Raw genomic sequence first — 23,911 nt, forward strand, 5'->3', positions numbered from 1 at the left:
GACTTGTGCAAGGTCAACCAAGACCTTGCACAAGACCAGGACATGGTTAAATATTGATGCTATCACTAACACCGGGTCAGGGCTGGACGTCAGCAATAAACAATGTGGCGCCTGTGACCCCGATAACTCATTGATGACCCCCATTCTATTATTATTAACAATTTCATCTATCAAAGTTATGTTCGAAGTTCATTGGTCAAATAATCTTCGGTCATATTGGCACACAGTACGGATACAGTTCGGGGCACGGTGTGGGTAAATCGACTCGAATGAAGATGACTAGGAAGACATCTTAAGGCATGGGATCTTTCATCGCACTCTCTTTCATATGTGTCATGCAGAAAGACAAAAAGTCTCCATGGAATAAGAGCTGGTGCAAAGGACCAATATATTACCGAATTAATGGTTACTAGAGATGAGCGAGTAGTGTTCGATCGTGTAGGTGTTCGATCGAATACTACGGTATTCGAAATACTCGTACTCAATCAAACACTACTAGTTGTTCGAAGTTTAAGGTTCGATGCAGAACCAGCATTGATTGGCAGAATGCTATACATTCTGCCAATCAACGCTGGTTCTTCTCTTACCTTTAGAAGTCTTCTCCGTGCAGCGTCCCCGCGGCGTCTTCCGGCTGGAATTCACTCTGCCTAGGCATCCGGCCCTCGCATGCGCAGTCGGCTCTGCCTAGGCCCCGATGCCTAGGCAGAGTGAATTCCAGCCGGAAGACGCCGCGGGGGCGCTGCACCGGGAGAAGACTTCAAGGAGAATCCATCCCGACCGTCACTCGTGGACTTGGTAAGTATAATTTTATCGAATTTTGCCTACCCCTGAAACGAGCATTTCCCCCCATAGACTATAATGGGGTTCGAAATCTGTTCGAACAGTTGAACAGTGTGCGGCTGTTCAAATCGGATTTCGAACTTCGGACATTTTAGTGTTCACTCATCTCTAATGGTTAGTGGCCCAGGCACAGATTTTACATCAGGGATCTACTCTACGAGCCGATGGTGGAAAGCTTGTGTAGAATGAAGGCTTGTCAGTAAATTTCACCTACATTCTTAGCAAATGGTTTATATTGTAGGTTCAGTTATAAAGGCAAACCAGACGGTTCTTCATGGGTTCTGCAATGTTTGCAAACAAAAAGGACAAAAACAGAGAATCCTCCTAGAAGGAACGGGATTTAGTCAATATTAGCCACCAGCTATGGAAAGCCTTCTGGAGTAGTGAATGGCGTGAACCAACTTCGAAACTAGACCCCATCGAGATGTCATCTATGGGGCTATGTGTTCTGTGTATGACTATGGACCGGAAACCGAATATCTAGTTTATTACCATTCAAACAACAAGGTTTGCCCGGTGTAGATGGATCTCTTGGCGTTAGAAGGCCACCAATTACCCTTTGGTCTTCTAGTAAAGTATTAGGCTTGTTCTTGTTTGAAGGATGGATCATCTGATAGTTGCACGCAGAAGACAGTACAATGTTTCTAAATCTTTGAAAGACTAAGATGTATCTTTATAGAAGCTGAACACAACTTCCTGCAAAAAGCACTTTGGGGAAAATGTTGTCCTGTCGTGGAGATACAGCTATCTGTCTGACAAGACTGGCTGTCTCCCAGCCGAATGACGTTAATGAACAACATCACTTGTTATTCTCTTCTTCCCTGAAAACAGAAAATAACTATTTTGGACTCAATTATTTCCCTGGTATTGTGGTAAAAGCCTGTTTGCGTCCATTTCTCAGCATCACGTGATGGCAGGAGAACGTCTAGCCGAGTGGATAATGGACAACATCTCTTATGATAATTTGGAAATGCCAACGAAAAGTCATTATTAATTTCCTCTTCCAGGCCACTGGCTAATTGATTTTGCGCAGACCTCATTAAAAATAGATATTTTCCTCCTTTCAGGGGTTGGTTTTAGGAGCCTAAGGCAGCAGGCAGGGCGTCCTGGGGGAGATCAACTACTGACCACTGTAGCAGAAGTACTAACATGTCCATCAGGCTTGTCGGGGCTGCAGTCACTTCATCCCCCTGCAGACATGAGAATTTGCAAGGGAAATACCATTGTGGATGAGCGATTGTTATTACAGAACAGGGTTTGATGAAGTCAGACTAGTTAGGAGATATCACGTGCTGGTGGTCTACATCGCCCAGCTTGAGTCATCCGGTAGCTCTGCAGAAGGAGCTCAGATAATACGTTTCCAATGACCGGCAAAGATAAGATGTCTATTTGAACCGAGCAGAGCTGAGTTTTATGTATAAAAATAGCTAAAAATTGTTCTGGGTCTCTTTTATATGGTTTGGGTTCTTAATTCTGCCCATTTACAAGATCTACTTGCAGCTACTAAATATGAACATTTGGCCGAATATGTAGATTTTAAAGGGGTTCTCCAGGGAGAATTTCCACAACCACATCGCCCCAGGTTTGGTTTGTGATAAACCTTGCTAGTTATCTGAACTACAGGGGTAGAGGATTCCCCAATTGTTCAGTTTTGCTAAAAAACTAACATTTTTGGATATTCAGGTTGAACCCAGCTCATGACAAATTGGTTTGCCCATCTCTTGTAACTGGGAGAGGGGAAGAAGGAGGTGGACTGACTTAGGGGCCAGGTGCTGGTTCTGATCACATGATCACTGGGTCAGAACCAACCCAGATACCCAAGGTTTGCCACATATAGAACCCGAGAGATGTAAGTTTCGAGGCTATGGAACCCGAGAGATGTAAGTTTTGAGGCTACGGAACCCGAGAGATGTAAGTTTTGAGGCTACGGAACCCAAGAGATGTAAGTTTTGAGGATACGGAACCCGAGAGATGTAAGTTTTGAGGCTACGGAACCCGAGAGATGTAAGTTTTGAGGCTACGGAACCCAAGAGATGTAAGTTTTGAGGATACGGAACCTGAGAGATGTAAGTTTTGAGGATACGGAACCCGAGAGATGTAAGTTTTGAGGCTACGGAACCCAAGAGATGTAAGTTTTGAGGCTATGGAACCCAAGAGATGAAAGTTTTGAGGCTACGGAACCCGAGAGATGAAAGTTTTGAGGATACGGAATCCGAGAGATGTAAGTTTTGAGGATACAGAACCCGAGAGATGTAAGTTTTGAGGATACGGAACCCGAGAGATGTAAGTTTTGAGGATACGGAACCCGAGAGATGTAAGTTTTGAGGATACGGAACCCGAGAGATGTAAGTTTCAAGGCTATGGAACCCGAGAGATGTAAGTTTTGAGGCTATGGAACCCGAGAGATGAAAGTTTTGAGGCTACGGAACCCGAGAGATGAAAGTTTTGAGGATACGGAACCCGAGAGATGTAAGTTTTGAGGATACGGAACCCGAGAGATGTAAGTTTTGAGGCTATGGAACCCGAGAGATGAAAGTTTTGAGGCTACGGAACCCGAGAGATGAAAGTTTTGAGGATACGGAACCCGAGAGATGTAAGTTTTGAGGATACGGAACCCGAGAGATGTAAGTTTTGAGGATACGGAACCTAAGAGATGTAAGTTTTGAGACCTTCCCTGGAGAAACCCATTAATGGGCATCATGTAATGCCTCATTTCCCCTGTGGAGGTGCTACAGGAAAATTGAGCACTTGCTAAAATGCCCCTCTGCATCATATACCTAAACACTAGATGTGCTGGCAGTAAGACTTCATGTGACGATCTCATATTAGGGCGATACTGATAAAAAGTTATTGACCAGTGATGTCAACCCCCCCAAAAACCCAATTCATTTAAGACATTCGTATGAGAAAAAGAAAACAGGGCGTTAACATTGTGCTAATATATCATATTGCCTATAGGGGGCATCACAGCCTGTTAGACAAGTTCACTTTATTATTAAATTGCATTGCATTACATTAAACGTACATATAACACCAAACAATTCCAGCTTATGACTAGTGATAACACTTACGGCTTCTTCATGGTACGCCTTTGTATTTGGATCTACAAACCTTAATCGGCCATGATGCACGTAACCGTCTGACTCTTACCGAAGCCAATTCCCAGACAGCAGCAAATGCTCATCTTAAAACAGTTGGCTAATGGCAGCCGCATAACAAGAACGCTGTAAAATTGATGTTTATGATTATATCGCCGCCCTGGCCGCTGTAAGTTGGAGCGTTGCGTAAACCTGACCAATGACTGAAGGGAGGTGAGGACAACGCAACTGAGCCGTACGGTAGATCTGATACATGGTTGTCCCTCTACAGACTTTATCCCTTTGTTAGGATGTCCATCCATTTTCGGCTGGGCTATATCCATTTTTAATGGCCGGCTTGCACTCGAGGGGAACCCATTTTCTGGGATTCCCCTTATATTTCAGTGTATGGAGGGATCTCTGTAAATGGACAAAAATGGGACATGACCTATATTTTGAAGGTCCTTGAATGGTCCCCATTCACTGACATTAATGCTGTGGGAATGCCGCCTTAGGCCTTACCTTAGTCCTAGATAAAGGGGCCTACCTGACTTGGACCCTCCTTTCCTTATAGACCCCATAGCGTACACATAAACATATAAAACTTCATAGAGACGTAGCTGAGCTAAAAAAGACCCATGTGCATTATTTTTACCCGCTCTAGACGGCACCGGAACGAAACAAGTAACCGCCTACGTAATCCGGTGCAGGTTGTATGATTTACATATGCATTTCTTAACATTTGGATGCCGTGTTATACAAAAGCTTGCGACACGTCTCAAGACACGAGAGATCCTCGCTACACTGTAAAATGTCAAGAATGGAGACAGAACAATGTGGCCTTTTATTCCCGTATTATACACATAATATAACCGCCTCTGACAACTGCTGATTATGTCTTTTTGATGCGGTGACGCTTTTTTTGTTTGCCAGTTATCCTCTGGTGCATATAGCAATACAGGCAGAGTCCCTTCACCGCTCCATTCACTCAGCTGTCTGTCAGGCACCAGAGGAAAGAGGTGGCAGTCTTGACATCCCCCGTGTCATCCTTTAGAAAATTGATGCTGCCCTGCCCTATAAACAATGGCCCAGGAATCCAGCAGTCTCACACATGCATCCCTGAACAATCATCTTTCATTTAGGGCAGAAACTGAACAATTATCCCTCAGCTCGCCAAATCAATAGTGCATTTTAGTCCTTGCACCATTTACCAAGTTTAGGATTTCAGCGACAGAGTCTTCCCGGGAAACAAGCATTGAATTCATCTGACAAAAGGATAAAAACAGCTCAAAAGCAACAAAAAAATAACTAAAGAGAAACAAAAATACAGCAATCTGCGGGAATAATATACTAGGCGTTATCAGACGGAAACTAGGTGATTCTTCACAATATATACTATTCCATTAGATTGTGTTATACTATATTATAGTGTATTATGTTACATTGTATCGGTAGAGATGATAGGGTAGTGAGAACTGTCGGCCATTCCTGTCATGCCTCATTTGAACATGCAAAGGGCTTCTCTACTGGAGTATCCACCAGGGCAGGAGACATAACAGCTGCTATGGGGACAATCAACTAAAGGGGAGGGGGCATCTCCACTGAGACCTCGGGTACAATTAGTGACAACTATGGCTGATGGAAGGAGAAGTGCAAAACGGACAGAACCTCCATTACTAGATATTACAAAACCTGCAAACAACATCATTATAATTACTTTCTTCATATTCTGTGATGTCAGTCTATATATTTATCTTAATGTGTGTACATTATCCCAATGCTAAGATATGAAAGTGTACACTATCCCTGTATTATGACATCACTGTGTGTATTATCTCTGTACTGTGACATCACTGTGTGTATTATCTCTGTACTGTGACATCACTGTGTGTATTATCCCTGTATTATGACATCACTGTGTGTATTATCCCTGTACTGTGACATCACTGTGTGTATTATCCTGTACTGTGACATCACTGTGTGTATTATCCTGTACTGTGACATCACTGTGTGTATTATCCCTGTACTGTGACATCACTGTGTGTATTATCCTGTACTGTGACATCACTGTGTGTATTATCCCTGTACTGTGACATCACTGTGTGTATTATCTCTGTACTGTGACATCACTGTGTGTATTATCTCTGTACTGTGACATCACTGTGTGTATTATCTCTGTACTGTGACATCACTGTGTGTATTATCCCTGTATTGTGACATCACTGTGTGTATTATCCCTGTACTGTGACATCACTGTGTGTATTATCCTGTACTGTGACATCACTGTGTGTATTATCCTGTACTGTGACATCGCTGTGTGTATTATCTCTGTACTGTGACATCGCTGTGTGTATTATCCCTGTACTGTGACATCACTGTGTGTATTATCCCTGTATTGTGACATCACTGTGTGTATTATCCCTGTACTGTGACATCACTGTGTGTATTATCCTGTACTGTGACATCACTGTGTGTATTATCCTGTACTGTGACATCGCTGTGTGTATTATCTCTGTACTGTGACATCACTGTGTGTATTATCTCTGTACTGTGACATCATTGTGTGTATTATCTCTGTACTGTGACATCACTGTGTGTATTATCCTGTACTGTGACATCACTGTGTGTATTATCCCTGTACTGTGACATCATTGTGTGTATTATCCTGTACTGTGACATCACTGTGTGTATTATCCCTGTACTGTGACATCACTGTGTGTATTATCTCTGTACTGTGACATCACTGTGTGTATTATCTCTGTACTGTGACATCACTGTGTGTATTATCTCTGTACTGTGACATCACTGTGTGTATTATCTCTGTACTGTGACATCACTGTGTGTATTATCCCTGTATTATGACATCACTGTGTGTATTATCCCTGTACTGTGACATCACTGTGTGTATTATCCTGTACTGTGACATCACTGTGTGTATTATCCCTGTACTGTGACATCACTGTGTGTATTATCCTGTACTGTGACATCATTGTGTGTATTATCCCTGTACTGTGACATCACTGTGTGTATTATCTCTGTACTGTGACATCACTGTGTGTATTATCCCTGTACTGTGACATCACTGTGTGTATTATCCCCGTACTGTGACATCATTGTGTGTATTATCCCTGTACTGTGACATCATTGTGTGTATTATCTCTGTACTGTGACATCACTGTGTGTATTATCTCTGTACTGTGACATCACTGTGTGTATTATCCCTGTATTATGACATCACTGTGTGTATTATCCCTGTACTGTGACATCACTGTGTGTATTATCCTGTACTGTGACATCACTGTGTGTATTATCCTGTACTGTGACATCACTGTGTGTATTATCTCTATACTGTGACATCACTGTGTGTATTATCCTGTACTGTGACATCACTGTGTGTATTATCCCTGTACTGTGACATCACTGTGTGTATTATCCCTGTACTGTGACATCATTGTGTGTATTATCCCTGTACTGTGACATCACTGTGTGTATTATCTCTGTACTGTGACATCACTGTGTGTATTATCCCTGTACTGTGACATCATTGTGTGTATTATCCCTGTACTGTGACATCACTGTGTGTATTATCCCTGTACTGTGACATCACTGTGTGTATTATCCTGTACTGTGACATCACTGTGTGTATTATCCCTGTACTGTGACATCACTGTGTGTATTATCTCTGTACTGTGACATCACTGTGTGTATTATCCCTGTACTGTGACATCACTGTGTGTATTATCCCTGTACTGTGACATCACTGTGTGTATTATCTCTGTACTGTGACATCACTGTGTGTATTATCTCTGTACTGTGACATCGCTGTGTGTATTATCCCTGTACTGTGACATCACTGTGTGTATTATCTCTGTACTGTGACATCACTGTGTGTATTATCCCTGTACTGTGACATCACTGTGTGTATTATCTCTGTACTGTGACATCACTGTGTGTATTATCCTGTACTGTGACATCACTGTGTGTATTATCCCTGTATTATGACATCACTGTGTGTATTATCCCTGTACTGTGACATCACTGTGTGTATTATCCTGTACTGTGACATCACTGTGTGTATTATCTCTGTACTGTGACATCACTGTGTGCATTATCCCTGTACTGTGACATCACTGTGTGTATTATCTCTGTACTGTGACATCACTGTGTGTATTATCTCTGTACTGTGACATCACTGTGTGTATTATCCCTGTACTGTGACATCACTGTGTGTATTATCTCTGTACTGTGACATCACTGTGTGTATTATCCTGTACTGTGACATCACTGTGTGTATTATCCTGTACTGTGACATCACTGTGTGTATTATCTCTGTACTGTGACATCACTGTGTGTATTATCCTGTACTGTGACATCACTGTGTGCATTATCCCTGTACTGTGACATCACTGTGTGTATTATCCTGTACTGTGACATCACTGTGTGTATTATCTCTGTACTGTGACATCACTGTGTGCATTATCCCTGTACTGTGACATCACTGTGTGTATTATCTCTGTACTGTGACATCACTGTGTGTATTATCTCTGTACTGTGACATCACTGTGTGTATTATCCTGTACTGTGACATCACTGTGTGTATTATCCTGTACTGTGACATCACTGTGTGTATTATCTCTGTACTGTGACATCACTGTGTGTATTATCCTGTACTGTGACATCACTGTGTGCATTATCCCTGTACTGTGACATCACTGTGTGTATTATCCTGTACTGTGACATCACTGTGTGTATTATCTCTGTACTGTGACATCACTGTGTGTATTATCCTGTACTGTGACATCACTGTGTGTATTATCCCTGTACTGTGACATCACTGTGTGTATTATCTCTGTACTGTGACATCACTGTGTGTATTATCCCTGTACTGTGACATCACTGTGTGCATTATCCCTGTACTGTGACATCACTGTGTGTATTATCTCTGTACTGTGACATCACTGTGTGTATTATCTCTGTACTGTGACATCACTGTGTGTATTATCCCTGTACTGTGACATCACTGTGTGTATTATCCCTGTACTGTGACATCACTGTGTGTATTATCCCTGTACTGTGACATCACTGTGTGTATTATCCTGTACTGTGACATCACTGTGTGTATTATCCTGTACTGTGACATCACTGTGTGTATTATCTCTGTACTGTGACATCACTGTGTGTATTATCCTGTACTGTGACATCACTGTGTGTATTATCCTGTATTGTGACATCACTGTGTGTATTAGCAATAGCCTTGATTGTAAACTTGCAAAAACAACTGAGCGCAAGCAGATATATCTGGAGGTTTTCCATCGCCACTAGATTTTTCTTCGGGATCTAGTGTGAAATGATTAACTTATGATTTTGGTAGTGCAATAGTTAAACTTAGCGTGGACATTTTCCATCATTAAAAAATACACGGCATGCCATTCATTTTGTCACAGCACATTCAGTAGTGTGTCATAAAGTCACATGTTTTATATGTGACCAAAGATTAAAAATGACCATGTAACTCGTATAATGTGATGAACCGACGCAGACCAGAAAAATACAAAGTATCATGTAAAACATAAAGGAAGGATATGGCTGCTCTCCATACCTGATGACATCATCAGAACCATCAAAAAGGGAATAATTTGATCCAATACTGTAACCCTGGTGGTACATCAACCTAAATTTAATTTTAATTAAATTATAATATCACTTTAATTTGCCCATACCCAAAGATCCCAGTCTGATACATTGTATCATTAGTTCTAAACTACTTTCCATATCACTCTCTTCTATTGCACTCTGTAATGCTCCGCCGAGATGCGAATGTCTGACGTTATCGCCAGTCCTTACACCTGTATCATCCACAAAGGGCCTCATTTTCAATAATTAGCTCCTAGGAACGGAGCCGCGCTATTTTTAACTGCGAGTTGCTGATGATCCTCAAGACAATACCTCTTATTTTTTTTGCCATACATGCTGCTGTTATGATCAACATGGCTTCCTTCCAAGCTCACTCCTACAGTAGGTTACAGCAGAACATCAATGTTGTTCTGGGAAAAAAATAACATATAATGTATTATTCCTCTTCTGTTTTTGTTAGTTTAGCCTTAAGGGGGTTTCCAGGATTCGAGTAAAGGATTTATTTATTTTTCCATAAACAGCGCCACTCACCTCCAGAGGTTGCATCTGGTATTGCAGCTCAGTATCATTCACTTATAGGTATGACTTGAAGATACATAGCATATAGGCAGAAAGGAAAAAATATAATGTCACACTCAGGAACCGTATATATAGCTGTACAAATGGTTTCTAGCTCTGTGAGTTATCTTATAGACTCAGTATTATGATGCACAAATGTCTTGTAACATGCACATAGGATAAAATAAGAAAATGTTTGCTTGTTTTGAAACATAAGAATCATAATCGTGGTTCATTGAACTTATTAATCCCTTGAGCAAGGCGGCTATGGCACCTGGTAAATAGCTGAGCCGCTAGGAAGTCGCAACTAAGGATCTCCAATCATAAAGGGCCATTGATTTGGCCGTGCATGTGCTATAGGAAACCAATGAAATCAATGGTGGGAATGGTAGGAGTGTAAATCTCTGCCCAGGGATAAAGGATTTCAAAGCAATGAGCTGTGACGCCTTTGTTTGGGGCTCAAGCGCATGGACCCTAACCTCAAAAGACTAGAAAAATGAAATAGTAATAGACAAGTAGTCAGTACTCATGTCCAATATACACAACATGGAAGGAGGTGGGCAATCCCTTTTTCGTAGGTTATTCCACCTCAGTGGCATAACTAGGAATGGCGGGGCCTCGTGGCGAACCTTTGACTTGCCCCCCCCTTCCCCGACCGATGCCGAAGACCCCGACCAACCTGCGCACAGTATTATGCCCCATAGTTGCCCCTGCACACAGTATTGTACCCCATAGTGGCCCCATCACACAGTATTATGCCCCATAGTGGCTCCATCACCCAGTATTATGCCCCATAGTGGCCCCATCACTCAGTATTATGCCCCATAGTGGCCCCATCACCCAGTATTATGCCCCATAGTGGCCCCATCACTCAGTATTATGCCCCATAGGGACCCCTGCACACAGTATTATCCCCCATAGTGGCCCCATCACACAGTATTATCCCCCATAGTGGCCCCATCACACAGCATTATACCCCATAGTGGCCCATCACCCAGTATTATGCCGAATAGTGGCCCCATCACCCAGTATTATGCCGAATAGTGGCCCCATCACCCAGTATTATGCCGAATAGTGGCCCCATCACCCAGTATTATGCCCCATAGTGGCCCCATCACTCAGTATTATGCCCCATAGCGGCTCCTGCACACACTATTATGCCCCATAGTGGCTCCATCACCCAGTATTATGCCCCATAGTGGCTCCTGCACACACTATTATGTCCCATAGTGGCCCCATCGCCCAGTATTATGTCCCATAGTGGCCCCTGCACACAGTATTATCCCCCATAGTGGCCCCTGCACACAGTATTATGTCCCATAGTGGCCCCTTCACTCAGTATTGTGCTCCATTGTGGACACCCATTAACAATTATTATACTCTGGTGTCTTTTCAGGGTTAACCTCTGCATTAAAGGGATCCTCCAAGATTTTTTTTAAAAATGAAGAAAACACCATAAAATAAAACAATAAAATTATTTAATTAAAAAACACACACACACACACACACACACACACACACACACACACACACACACACACACACACACACACACACAGTGTTCCCAGCTGCTCCAGCAACAATGTTCCAAAGTTTTGTTACTCTTTCTTGATCCTTCCTGCAGCAATGAAGTGTCATATGATCACAAGACCACTGCTAGCCTGTATAGAACAAGACTGCTAAGCTAGTGACTGGCTGCAGGAGCCACATGAATGTACATGATGTCATCGAGGCAAGGAAGTAAACCAGGACCAGCAGGGACCACGGATTGGACGGCTGTTTAAGGGTGATTTATCACATTTGCTACTCTTTGTAGCTGGAAACGAGTTTACCAAACCTGACCACCACCAAAAATCCTACTGTTCGTAGATGCATCTGCGGTCTATAGGGGGATGCCATGTTATTTTGTCTCAACCAAGGTATTTATCTGCGGGGTTAAGGCAGGGATTCAGTCCTTGTCCTGAGTATAAGGAAGCCTAGCTAAGACATCCATATTTAATGACAAAACCAAATGCAAGAAACAATTCTTGCAAGTGTTGGCAGGGCGCTCGGTGTTTAGTAAACTTCAATGACAATGGCCATGGTTCTTTGTTTGGGTTCTTCCAAGTAATAGTGTAATGCGCAAGCCATTAGGATGTTCATCTTCTCGTTCAGACCTCTAAATGGTCACAATCAATACCTTAATGGGAATGTTTGGGATAAGCCTTTACGAGAACCAAATTGGCACATTACTACATTTTTTTTCCAGACCGTGCATTAAGTTCATTAAATTTTCTCATTTGAATTACAAATTTGCGCTTGTCTTGTCTGGATGAAGACAGAACCCTCATTTACAAGAGCAGATTTTTTGCTGTGTTAATGTTTAACACAAAATTAGAAAGTTAATGCGGTAAAGGAAAAAAGCGGCGTTATGGCCGAGCGGTATTCAGGGTATAGATAAGGAAGCGTTAAATAAGTTAGCAAAGTGATATTTAAATATTTATCTATATAAATATGCATTAGGCGGAGGACCTGGAGCGGGGGCGATAGGGAGCTATAACTCCTTTGGATTAAGAAGTGAAAGCACAGTATATAAACGCTATAAAACACATGGACGGGCAAAGTCTAAGAACCGCGTAGCCCTGATAACTACATACAGTCAGCAGAGATTTACTGGGGGATTATATGGCTTATATACTGAAAGTGATGCTATAGAGGGTGTTAAAGGGGTTCTATGGGAACAGTAAGCATAGTCCGTAAGAGGATTTTGTTAAATTCCAGTTCTTTGACCGCATTGATTTTAGAGAGGGGTGGTTTTTCGGGTGAGCTTGGTGTTTAAGCAAATCATACAGTTTAGATAGCTAGATAAGCGTGCATGGTAGGTTAGGTGGAGCATTCATGTATTGTCAATGGGCAGAGGGGTATAAGAGGCTGTCAGGTGCCCCTGATGGTGGTAGACTACTTTGGGGAAGGTAGCTTGGTAGCAACAGTGGTGCAGACCCAACCAGTCAAAGACGGGGACACAAAATAGGCAGGAAATAGGTTTATTTAGAAAAAAAATAGGAAAATAAATAAACCTTCACTTCAGGCCCAAAATGAGCAAAGTAAAATACAGCCGTAACTTCAGGCAAAACGATTTTGAACAAAATCCTGCTCCTCCGAGCTCTTAACTACACAGTAACAATAAACTAACTATACGTGTGGCTCACTAACAGCCACACAAGCAAACTAATAAGGACTCATAGTAACAGGACAGACCCGGACACTTCTTCTCACTCCCTGGATCTGCTCTGAAGTGCAGGCTCTTCAGTCTTTTATGGACCAGTAATGAGCCCAGTACTCACACCTAGGCTTCAGTCATCTCCAGACTCACCCCGGACCACACATAGGTCAGAAACCTGGGGCTGATATAACGGGACTCCAGCACTCTGCCTGTCACCTTCTCACACTACCCAGAAGGACTTGGACATGTTGAAATCCAAACCTTTTTGCCACCCAACACCTACTATTGGGGAAAAGTTGGGCACTTATATGATAGTCGGCGGCTTCTACTGAAGTCAGTTCTTCTGCCATGTTGGATTGGATCTTTGGGACTCATTATTAAGAGCCTACACTTTCTGGAGGATCCTCAAGTTCTGTATTGGCTCTCCCTTACCCTCCTCGGTGACATCATGCATCCGGATCACTGCTGAGCATTGTAATTGGGTCTAAGCAGTGACAAGGGCACATGATGCTCAGTGCGCCTATGTCACCACTAGTGGCCCAATTAGAGGTCTCAGCGGTGACCCTATAGGTATGAAGTCACCAGGAGAGCCTTGGACACCACAAGGAGTCCCAAAAGAAGGTGACGGAAGGTGACGATCAATGCTTTTTATATTCGTCACCTTCCTTTGGCCTTTGAAGAGACCCTGGTGTATAATGGATGGTCATTTTAGTTCATCTAAGGGTAAGTTCACATGGGTTTTTTGGACCAGAACCTGAGGCAGAGGCCGGTTCCGGTCCAAAAAACGGGCAGCCGCGATTGAATGCTGGTGCACTGCATTGAATGGGCCTAGTCGGGAGGAGGGAATCGCGAGGCGAAACGGCCTGAAGAACACCTGACCGGCTCCCCTTGATTTCAATTGGAGTCGTATTCGCCTTAAAATCCTGACCAAAAAACTCTAAGACGTAAAAAAACCTAATCATTTGGAATATTCAAGCCGAACCCGTCTTGGTATGAGTCCGTTCACCCCTCAGTATTGGGAACCCTCCTTACGGGGGTCTCTATGAGGGGATCCAGATGCGCCTTGCCGTCAGTGACGTCACACGTACAACGTCCTCTATATAAAGTACCTGGCAATGACTCAGTATCTGATCGAATGGACCATTTAGCAATGCTGTTAGCCTTCCTGGAACATAACCTGATTTAATATTCATAGTATAAGTGAATCTTCCTTCGCACAAGAGGAAACCTTTGATATTTTAAGGTTACGATTTGCAAGAAAAAGAAGCTTCGGTAAGAATGAATGTGAAGCGAATTAAGATGGAAATTTCTGCCGGGTTGCTGGCCTCTTTTAATTGATTATGGATTTTTCTAATGTATGGCATTTCTAAAATGAATAGCTACGGGCATGATGGCACAATATTGGTTCTTGCACTCGCACATCGGCCAGAACCTAAAAAAGAAAAAAACCTTGTCTTAGGATTACTAATTTATGATATCCTTTGACCTGTGGGAAGCCTTTAGAAAATGTCCTCACTCATCTAATATTCATGGATGTTTGATTTCTAATGGGGCATGCACTCGAAGAGACTTTTTCTCCCCTTAAAGTGTCTGTTGAATAACACAGAAAAGGCAAAAAAAAAGACTGTAAAAAGCTCAGTAAAATATGGCGGAGTCTGCGGGAGGAATGTGAGATACGAAGAAGGGAAACATGCCTTAGAAATACCATCTGCTATGTTCCGTGATGCGGCCAGCCTGGTAACACATGTGTCTGGGTGCCACATGGAGCAAAAATATCAAAGAAAAACTTAAAAGTATTCTTCAAAAAGAATTTGAAGATGTTTCACGTGCAAAGCATGGCTGGCTCGCTTTATGATGTCCAAAGTTAGGGTTTATAGCAGGACGCTTTTTTTTTTTCTGCTCAGATCCTATTAGTTAGCGGACCAGATTCTATTCCATGACTTAGGCAACAGTAAAAAGGGTTTATAAGAGCTATAAAATAACAGCCTAGTCCTAGGATAGCGAACAAGTCAGTAAAACCTTGGGATGGGTGACGGGATAGGAAGCCAAAAACAACATTCATATACTACACCTGTGATGATGTCAGACCATGGTATCCTAGATCAGGGGTCAGCAACTGCCGGTATGTGGACCAGTACCGGGGCGCGGGGCATGTTGCACCGGCGGCACGGAGTCAGCAGCTGCTGTGGAGCCGGCAAGTGCCCGGGGTTGAGCCAGGACCCGCCAGCTCCACAATATTGACACTTGGTTGTTGCTCATCGGGATAAGGTGAGCAAAGTGCAGGGTTTTGCCGGGATCCGCTGTATGTCCGGGATTCTAGTACTATGCAGGACTCCACCCCACACTCGCTTACCAAACTTTGGGCAGCTACATTACACGTCACTTGTCCCTGTGTGATATCCGTTATCAGTAGCCATCTTCATAACCTGCAGTGTCCGTCAGTTTGCACTTTCTCTTGTGTTTTCATATGCCCATGATTCTAATCTACACCCCCATGCTTAACCCCGCCCCCAACCACACCCCTTCCCGCCCCTACCGGGCCATAGAAAAAGTGTCTTGCTGAAACTGGTCCCTGGTGGAAAAAAGGTTGGGGACCGCTGTCCTAGATCACCGACTAGGACTATATTCCCACTAGCATTGCCTCTATGTTGTTCATGGTCCAATGAAGCCTTACAGTAGAGGTGACCAAAGTATAGTATGCCTCTATGTTGTTCATGGTCCAATGAAGCCTTACGGTAGAGGTGACCAAAGTATAGTATGCCTCTATGTTGTTCATGGTCCAATGAAGCCTTACAGTAGAGGTGACCAAAGTATAGTATACCTCTATGTTGTTCATGGTCCAATGAAGCCTTACAGTAGAGGTGACCAAAGTATAGTATACCTCTATGTTGTTCATTGTCCAACGAAGCCTTACAGTAGAGGTGACCAAAGAAAAGTATAGTATGCCTCTATGTTGTTCATGGTCCAATGAAGCCTTACAGTAAAGGTGACCAAAATATAGTATGCCTCTATGTTGTTCATGGTCCAATGAAGCCTTACAGTAGAAGTGACCAAAGTATAGTATGCCTTAAACTAAGGCCTCATACACATAAGTCAGTGTGCAGGCTGAGGGGGGCCAATTTTATATCAGAATCACTTGGATAACACTTGGATGACATCTGAGCGTCACCCAATTGCCTTCCAACCCCAGTGATTTCAAAGGTCAATTCTGATCTGTTCCGTTGCGATTTCACAGAGCAGGACAGGACCTTCTCTATATTAATGGAGCATCGGACCTCCAATCAGAAGAGCCTCGGGCTGCCCACTAGGTCATGTGGATGAGGCCTGGTCTCAGACTAGAGCTGGGTGAACCTGACAATATTAAGTTCATGAAATATTCGTGGGTTCATTCACCTGTTTAATTTCCAGAAGTGCTATTGTTATACTTAGGGCTACATCATAGGCCCAAAGCCATGATGTTGTCACGCCCACATGACTGCTGAGGCCCAATCATTGGCTCCCCATAGCCCTTCACGTCACCCAGGAGGCCGGAAAACCACCAAAAAGGTCCACAACAGAGCTCAGGAGAGATGTGGCAAGATGTTTATTATATTTGTACACTTGGCAGTATGGAGGCTCACTGAGAAAACCCCTAGTGAATTGGCAAGAGCTACTCTATTATTAGGCTTAGTGGCCAGAATGGAAATTGCAGGATATAGTATTTTTTTTTTTATATAGGCGACATGGAAAATTAAAAATAAAATCATCAATAATTCTAAAAATATATTTCACATATAAGCTTGATTTAAAAAAAAAAAAAAAAAAGGCCATTTTTGGTGACACATTCCCTTTAAGCCTTGGTATCTAAGTTCAAATAAATGTAACAAGTGGCACGATAGGGTCATGGAGTTTGTTTATTCTCCTTGTACTGTGTGAGTTCCTAAGAAGACATGCACTAAGCCAAATATGCGGTCCGAGGGGGGCGTCCGATGATTATAGGGCAGGTCCTAACCTGCTCTGTGACACTGGATCCCCCCAATGAAGTCAATGTCTTCCCTTTGGCCTGCACACTCCGTCATGTGCTTTGAGGTTTTTTCTCACACCTGACTGTAGGTAAATTGGTATGTTTGTGTGTCAGATAGGAAAAAAAGATTGTGAGTCCCAGTGGGAGCAAGGACTGATGTAAGCGATTACACTGTGTATAGCGCTATGGTATATGCTGGTGCCAAAAAGAAAGGAAAATGATAGCAAAGGTAAAAATGTAATGAAATGTATAGAACATGCCATGTGCTACATCTAACAAACGTAACTCTGCTACATCTCTACGTTGCAAAGATACACCTTCATTGTATATAAGGTACAGACTCTTGCCCATATATATGTATATATATACACCACTGCCAACATAGGAGGATTGACATGACCTACATTTGTGCATGGGTCACTTGGCATCTGGATGGGCAGAATGACTGGGTTTACACGTTGCAGGAAAACAAGCGTTCCTGCGCTATACTGAAGAGAGGACATGCCAGAGCCGCTTTAAATTAACCATAGGGATAATCAAAGTGGACATGTGTCTCCGAGAATCAACGCACGGATCCTGGCTATATCTCCGTATAAGTCATCAGGGTATATCGCTTTAATTCAGAGAGTTACGGTGATGGCAGGGCTTGTTCCTCTCAATGGGCTTCTCATTTCCACAAGCGATATATTAGAAATATTCCATGTAGATTACCCATCAGTGCGCATACTTATCATAGGAAGAGGAGATACTTGGAAAGGGTTCTTACAGTAGCACGCTTAATATCACACTGATTTATAATAAGAAATTATTGGCAGGAGCTGGGATTGAAACAGCAGTACTGAATAGAATTCTAGAACGATGGTGAAAACTGACACAAAGGCAGATCAGGATTGGTCAGAGCAATTTAGAGAGATGTCCTTTTGAATTTTCTAGGTGCACTCTGTAATTGTCTGAGAGGCCCATAGCCATACCTCCTAACCGTCCCTATTTCCGCGGGACATTCACAATTTCGGTGTCCTGTGCCGCGGTCCCGTCGGCGGGAGGTATGTCCTGATTCCAACTCCGACGCAGATCTGCGTTGAATACATACGTGACTAAATCAAGGAGCTGTCACAGCTCAGCTCCTTGCTTTGCCGGCGCACTCTGGCTAGTGGATGTGTAAGCGCGACATCGCGCCAACTCTGTTAGTGACACTGCCGAGAGAGTGGCGGGGGTGCGTTGGAAGGTGAGTATCAGTATTTTTTGTGTAAACATTGAGGTGGAACATAATGAAGGGGGGACGTGAATCTGGGGGCAGAGATGGGGGGACATAAGTCTGGGGGCAGAGATGGAGAGGGGACATGAAGCTGGGAGCAGAGATAGGGGACATGAATCTGGGGGCAGAGATGGGGGGGACATGAATCTGGGGGCAGAGATGGGGGGACATGAATCTGGGGGCAGAGATGGGGGGACATGAAACTGTGGGCAGAGATGGGGGACATGAATCTGGGGGAAGAGATGGGGGACATGAATCTGGGGGCAGAGATGGGGGGAATGAAACTGTGGGCAGAGATGGGGGGACATGAATCTGGGGAAGAGATGGGAAGGACATGAATCTGGGGGCAGGGATGGGGGGACATGAATCTGGGGGCAAAGATGGGGGGACATGATTCTGGGGGCAGAGATGGGAAGGACATGAATCTGGGGGCAGAGATGGAGAGACATGAAACTGTGGGCAGAGATGGGGGACATGAATCTGGGGGCAGAGATGGAGGGACATGAATCTGAGGGCAGAGATGGGGGGAATGAAACTGTGGGCAGAGATGGGGGGAATGAAACTGTGGGCAGAGATGGGGACATGAATCTGGGGGCAGAGATGGAGGACATGAAACTGTGGGCAGAGATGTGGGGACATGAAACTGGGGGAGAGATGGAGGGACATGAAACTGGGGGCAGAGATGGGAGGGACATATAATTTACGGGTGACTGTGGGAGGATTATACTGTGTGCAGGCCACATGAAAAATGAATGAGAATGGGCGGAGTCAACATAAAAGTGGGTGGAGCTAAATCTGTCACACACTTTGTCCCTCTTTTAGTTCTTCAAAAGTTGGGGTGTACGCCCATGGCAACCAATCACAGCGCAGCTTTTACTTTTCAGGAGCAGAATACAAAATGAAAGCAAACTTTGCCCCAAAATAAATCTGCCCCACTAAGCCTATTGATGTGTCAGTTTTCTGGACAAGCCCTTTAAAATAAAAAAATTGGGGCAAATTTATTTAAAAAGGTTTAAAAGCAAGATTGTCTTATTTACCCCTATTAACCAATCACAGCACAGCTTTCATTTTTGAGGAGCAGAATACAACATAAAAGCTGCGCTGTGATTGGTTACTACGGCTAACTAAGACAATTTTGCTTTAAGACTATTTTAATGACTGCGGCCCTTTATAAGTAACTGTACGTTCGATGTAAATATCGTCCAAGTTATTATAAGGGTTTTTTTCCTGAGGAATGTAAACAAACAACCGCGGGCCTCAGGGACGATGGCGCCCTAGGCAGTCACGCTTCATTCGCCGTGTCTCCATGAGACGCAGCGGCCGTGAAGCCTCGAGGAGGAAGGACTTATAATTACCAGCCTCCTCCAAACCACTGGAGTATTGGCCCTCACCTATTTGTAGGAGCGTGGAAGCAGTCAGTCATAAAAGATGCTTTAATGTCATTTTTACATATTCACGATTTCCAGCAAGGCACGTAACCTGCTAGCAGAAATTAGTCTTGTGAAGAGAGAAGACGCAGATCAGCATTAAAAGCCCACCGCGTGCCGTCCTGGCGTACATTACCGCTCGCAAATATTAAATTACTTATGAAAAATAGAGCAGGTCGCACAATTTTTGTGACAGTGCTCAGATTGTTAGAATATATTATTGAAGACGTTTCATTAGGCAACGCAATTACCCTACACATGGCCCGGCGGATCCCACTGTATTATTTCATCAATGACACTGTGTTATTACAAAAACCTACACATACATCATCCAGGCTCCTGCAAAATGGCGCAAGATGGCACCTCCTGCAGGGAGAGGAGCGGAGGCCTGATAGTACGTGCAAGCGAATGGCGGTATTACTAGTGGGTCACAGTGGCGGAGCAACAAATTTGACTAAAAATATACCAATATATAGGCTCAGTTCACACCTGTGCTGGAGACTGCAAAAGTCTAAAAGTCCTGCACGGTGGACCCCTGATGGACCCCTTTATAGCGTTCCAGGTCCCTAGTGGGCCCAAACAACGGAAAGCCCAGAGTAGTTGCGAACCTAGCAAAGCCCGTCCCGTTCACGGGCCACTTCATCTTAAAACAGAAACAGCAGACGACTATGTGACGTAGCAGAGCCAAATTTGTCTTTTGCGTGCCATGATAACTTATTCACCCAAAAATGGCCTATTCTTTTTAAGGCTGCATTCACACAGAGTAACGTTGGCGTTTTTTGTGCTTATTTTGGCACATAGCGCCGCGTACACGCCGCGTAAAAGCCGCGTTAACGCCGCGTTTGCACCGCGCTATTTTGCGGTCGCGTTGAACGGCGCAAACGTGGCGTTAACGCGGCGTATACGCGGCACTATGTGCCAAAATAAGCACAAAAAACGCCAACGTTACTCTGTGCGAATGCAGCTTTAGCCAGGTTTTTATATTAAATATATTTTTATGTTTCATTTTCCATGTCACTCTCTATATTTAAAAAAAAAACAAAAAAACTGCAATTTTTCAGTCTGACCACTAAGCCTAAAAATAGGCCAATTTTGTCGGGTTTTCTTTGTAACAGTTCACCCTTTTACATCACAGACAGGATTACAATACTAGATAACACCTCTATAGATAACACCACTGATCCAGCATTGCATTCAACACTGACAATAGATGATATCACAGCTTATCTACTCTCACTCCCTGCACAGAACATGCCTAGAAGACTCTTCCATAGACCTCAATGAGCCCGCTCCAGACTGGTTCTGCTTATGGCCATGATTATGCTGTAAAGCGTGTCACTAAACGTGTTAGCTCAGGCAAGAAGGCTGCCCCAATAATCATGGACAGAAAATAGATTGAAAATATTTGGAAAATTAAAAACAGATTGGAAAAAAAGTGAAAGTTTCACTATTCGATTTTCAATGAATTAATAAAACAATTATATTATATTATATTCATTTAATGTTTTGTCCCATCATGTCCCTAATGTGCCCATTTATGGCCACCATGTATAAAAGTAGGTCACCGGGGGTCGGTAAAGCCAAATCTTAAGCCTTAGCTTTTACTGACCTTAGGTTGCAAAGATAAGACCCACATAGGGGCATAGCTATAGTAGGTACAGAGATAGCCATCACAAGCGGGCCCTAGATCCTGAGTGGGCCCAGAGGCCACTATACGAAATAGGAAGACATTACTTTTATCAATAGGGCATGGTAAGTGGAGCCCCATTGGAGATTTGTATTGGGGCCCAAGAGCTTACATGTCTGACCCCACTGATCAAACAATAAAGGGCTTTCCTAAGGACAGTCCACCATGCTACAGTCCTAGAGAATCCCTTTAATATATTAGGTAACCTGTAGAGCTGCTTAATACTCTAGATCAGACCGAGTGCCCAAACTGCAACCCAAAACCCACTAATTTATCACGAAGTGCCAACACGGCAATTTAACCTTAATAATGTGCGGATCCACATTTGCACACGATCACAGACCTGCAAAATATGATCGTACGAATGGGGCTTTATAGAGCTTTCTGATCCAGTGTGACCCTCACACAGTCCAATCTGCTCCACAGTGGTCCCCACACAGTGCAATTTGCTCCACGGTGGTCCCCACACAGTACAATTTGCTCCACGGTGGTCCCCACACAGTACAATTTGCTCCACGGTGGTCCCCACACAGTACAATTTGCTCCACGGTGGTCCCCACACAGTACAATTTGCTCCACGGTGGTCCCCACACAGTACAATTTGCTCCACGGTGGTCACCACACAGTACAATTTGCTCCACAATGGCACCCGCACAGTATAATCTGTTCCATGGATGCCACCTCTGCTACCCGTGCCATAGGTTCGCCATCACGGCTCTAGAAGATACACCATAGTTATTATGAGTTGTGTCACATGACAAACTCCTTACTGCTGTGTTAGCTCAGCCATAAATCTACAGAACCCTGCGATACCGTGTCTATAAATCCTTAGTAGGATAGTCACCCACACTGTATATAGCGCTGCCCCCGAGGCCTTGAGACTGAATGCACGGGGTCCTCCAGCACAGTAACAGCCGCTGACAGTGGAAACTCTATGTAATGGAAGCAGATTGGTAATCATGAAGCTGCAGATATCCTGGCCATAGTTATTTTGTGCAGTCATGCTTCCGCCACTATCCTCCGCGCTATAATATATCAGGATATTGGGACATTACTGGAGCAGGAAGAGCTGCAGATTAAATCCTATAGATATAAATAGGACTCCGAAATCAGGAATGTGGCCATAGACTTCCTATAAGGGACTGACTCCGGTTACGGGGAAAGTCTTTACAAACCACATTTACTTAACCCCAGTCAATAACTGTATCTGACACTGATTCAGCGAGCACTGAAGTACGCCAGGCAGAGGCGCATCTACCCCCTCCCCACCCCCATCCTAATCCAACAATGCTGCCAATAGAGTCCAGACATGGCAATGATTTTCCTTACAGAGAAAATTCACTCTAAATTTTAGTATGTCTGTTCTACTATCCCTATTAAATGTTCTAGTACCCTGCGCTGTAACGTTCCTCTGATACTCCTCCTGGAAATGTATGAGTAAATTGTTAACTGAGGTTTACCACAGTCAATCTCACTTGTCTCAATATAGTTTGACACTATCTGATCAGTGCACACGCCCTATTGGCCTACATATCAAGTGATTCATTTATTTCCAGGAGGAATTAAAGAGGAACTGTACTATTCAGAATCTTAAGAAAAGTTGTTTCAGCTTTTTTATTCTATGGGAAATGTACTAAAACACACTGGGGAGGGGGATTATTAAGCCTGGCACTACATACACCAGTGACACCGGTGACAGATGATGGAGCGACACATCTTTATTGACAATAGCAACACTAAATTACTGTATGCATTTATTTCCAGAAGGAGTAACAGAGGGACGCCCATTGTTGTACAGTAAAAAATACCAGCTCTACCGATATATCTGTGATAGTATACACTTGTTTTTCCCATGCAGTGACTAAATTCTGGGGGAATCCTTACTTAGAACTCTGCACTGTACTGTCCCTCTGTTGTTCCTCCTGAAAACTAATACATAAATAGAAAACTCAATGGGGATAATTTATTAACACTGCCGATTCTTATAACAATTTTAATGGCTTTGCCCTCATAATTTTAGCGCATGCATCTGATTTCTTATCTATGCCCAGTGACGTAACTACCGGGGAAGCAGCGGAGGCAGCTACCACAGGACCCGGGACATTAGGGGGCCCGGCGACTGCTGCTACCGCTGCGTTTTTTTGTTTTTTTTTATAGGGGCATAATATTGTGTCCTGGGGCCACTATGGGGCATAATACTGTGTGCAGGGGTTACTAGGGGACATAAT

At 43.5% G+C, this 23,911-nt stretch overlaps 1 protein-coding gene across 17 annotated transcripts in view; it reads right to left on the minus strand.

Moving 5' to 3' along the window:
* Nucleotides 1–23,911, minus strand: part of ROBO2 (roundabout guidance receptor 2) — an 878,643-nt gene that overhangs the window by 323,783 nt on the left and 530,949 nt on the right. The window lies entirely within an intron of this gene.

This window comes from Leptodactylus fuscus, chromosome 2 (genome assembly GCF_031893055.1).
Source record: "Leptodactylus fuscus isolate aLepFus1 chromosome 2, aLepFus1.hap2, whole genome shotgun sequence".
Classification (NCBI taxonomy): domain Eukaryota; kingdom Metazoa; phylum Chordata; class Amphibia; order Anura; family Leptodactylidae; genus Leptodactylus; species Leptodactylus fuscus.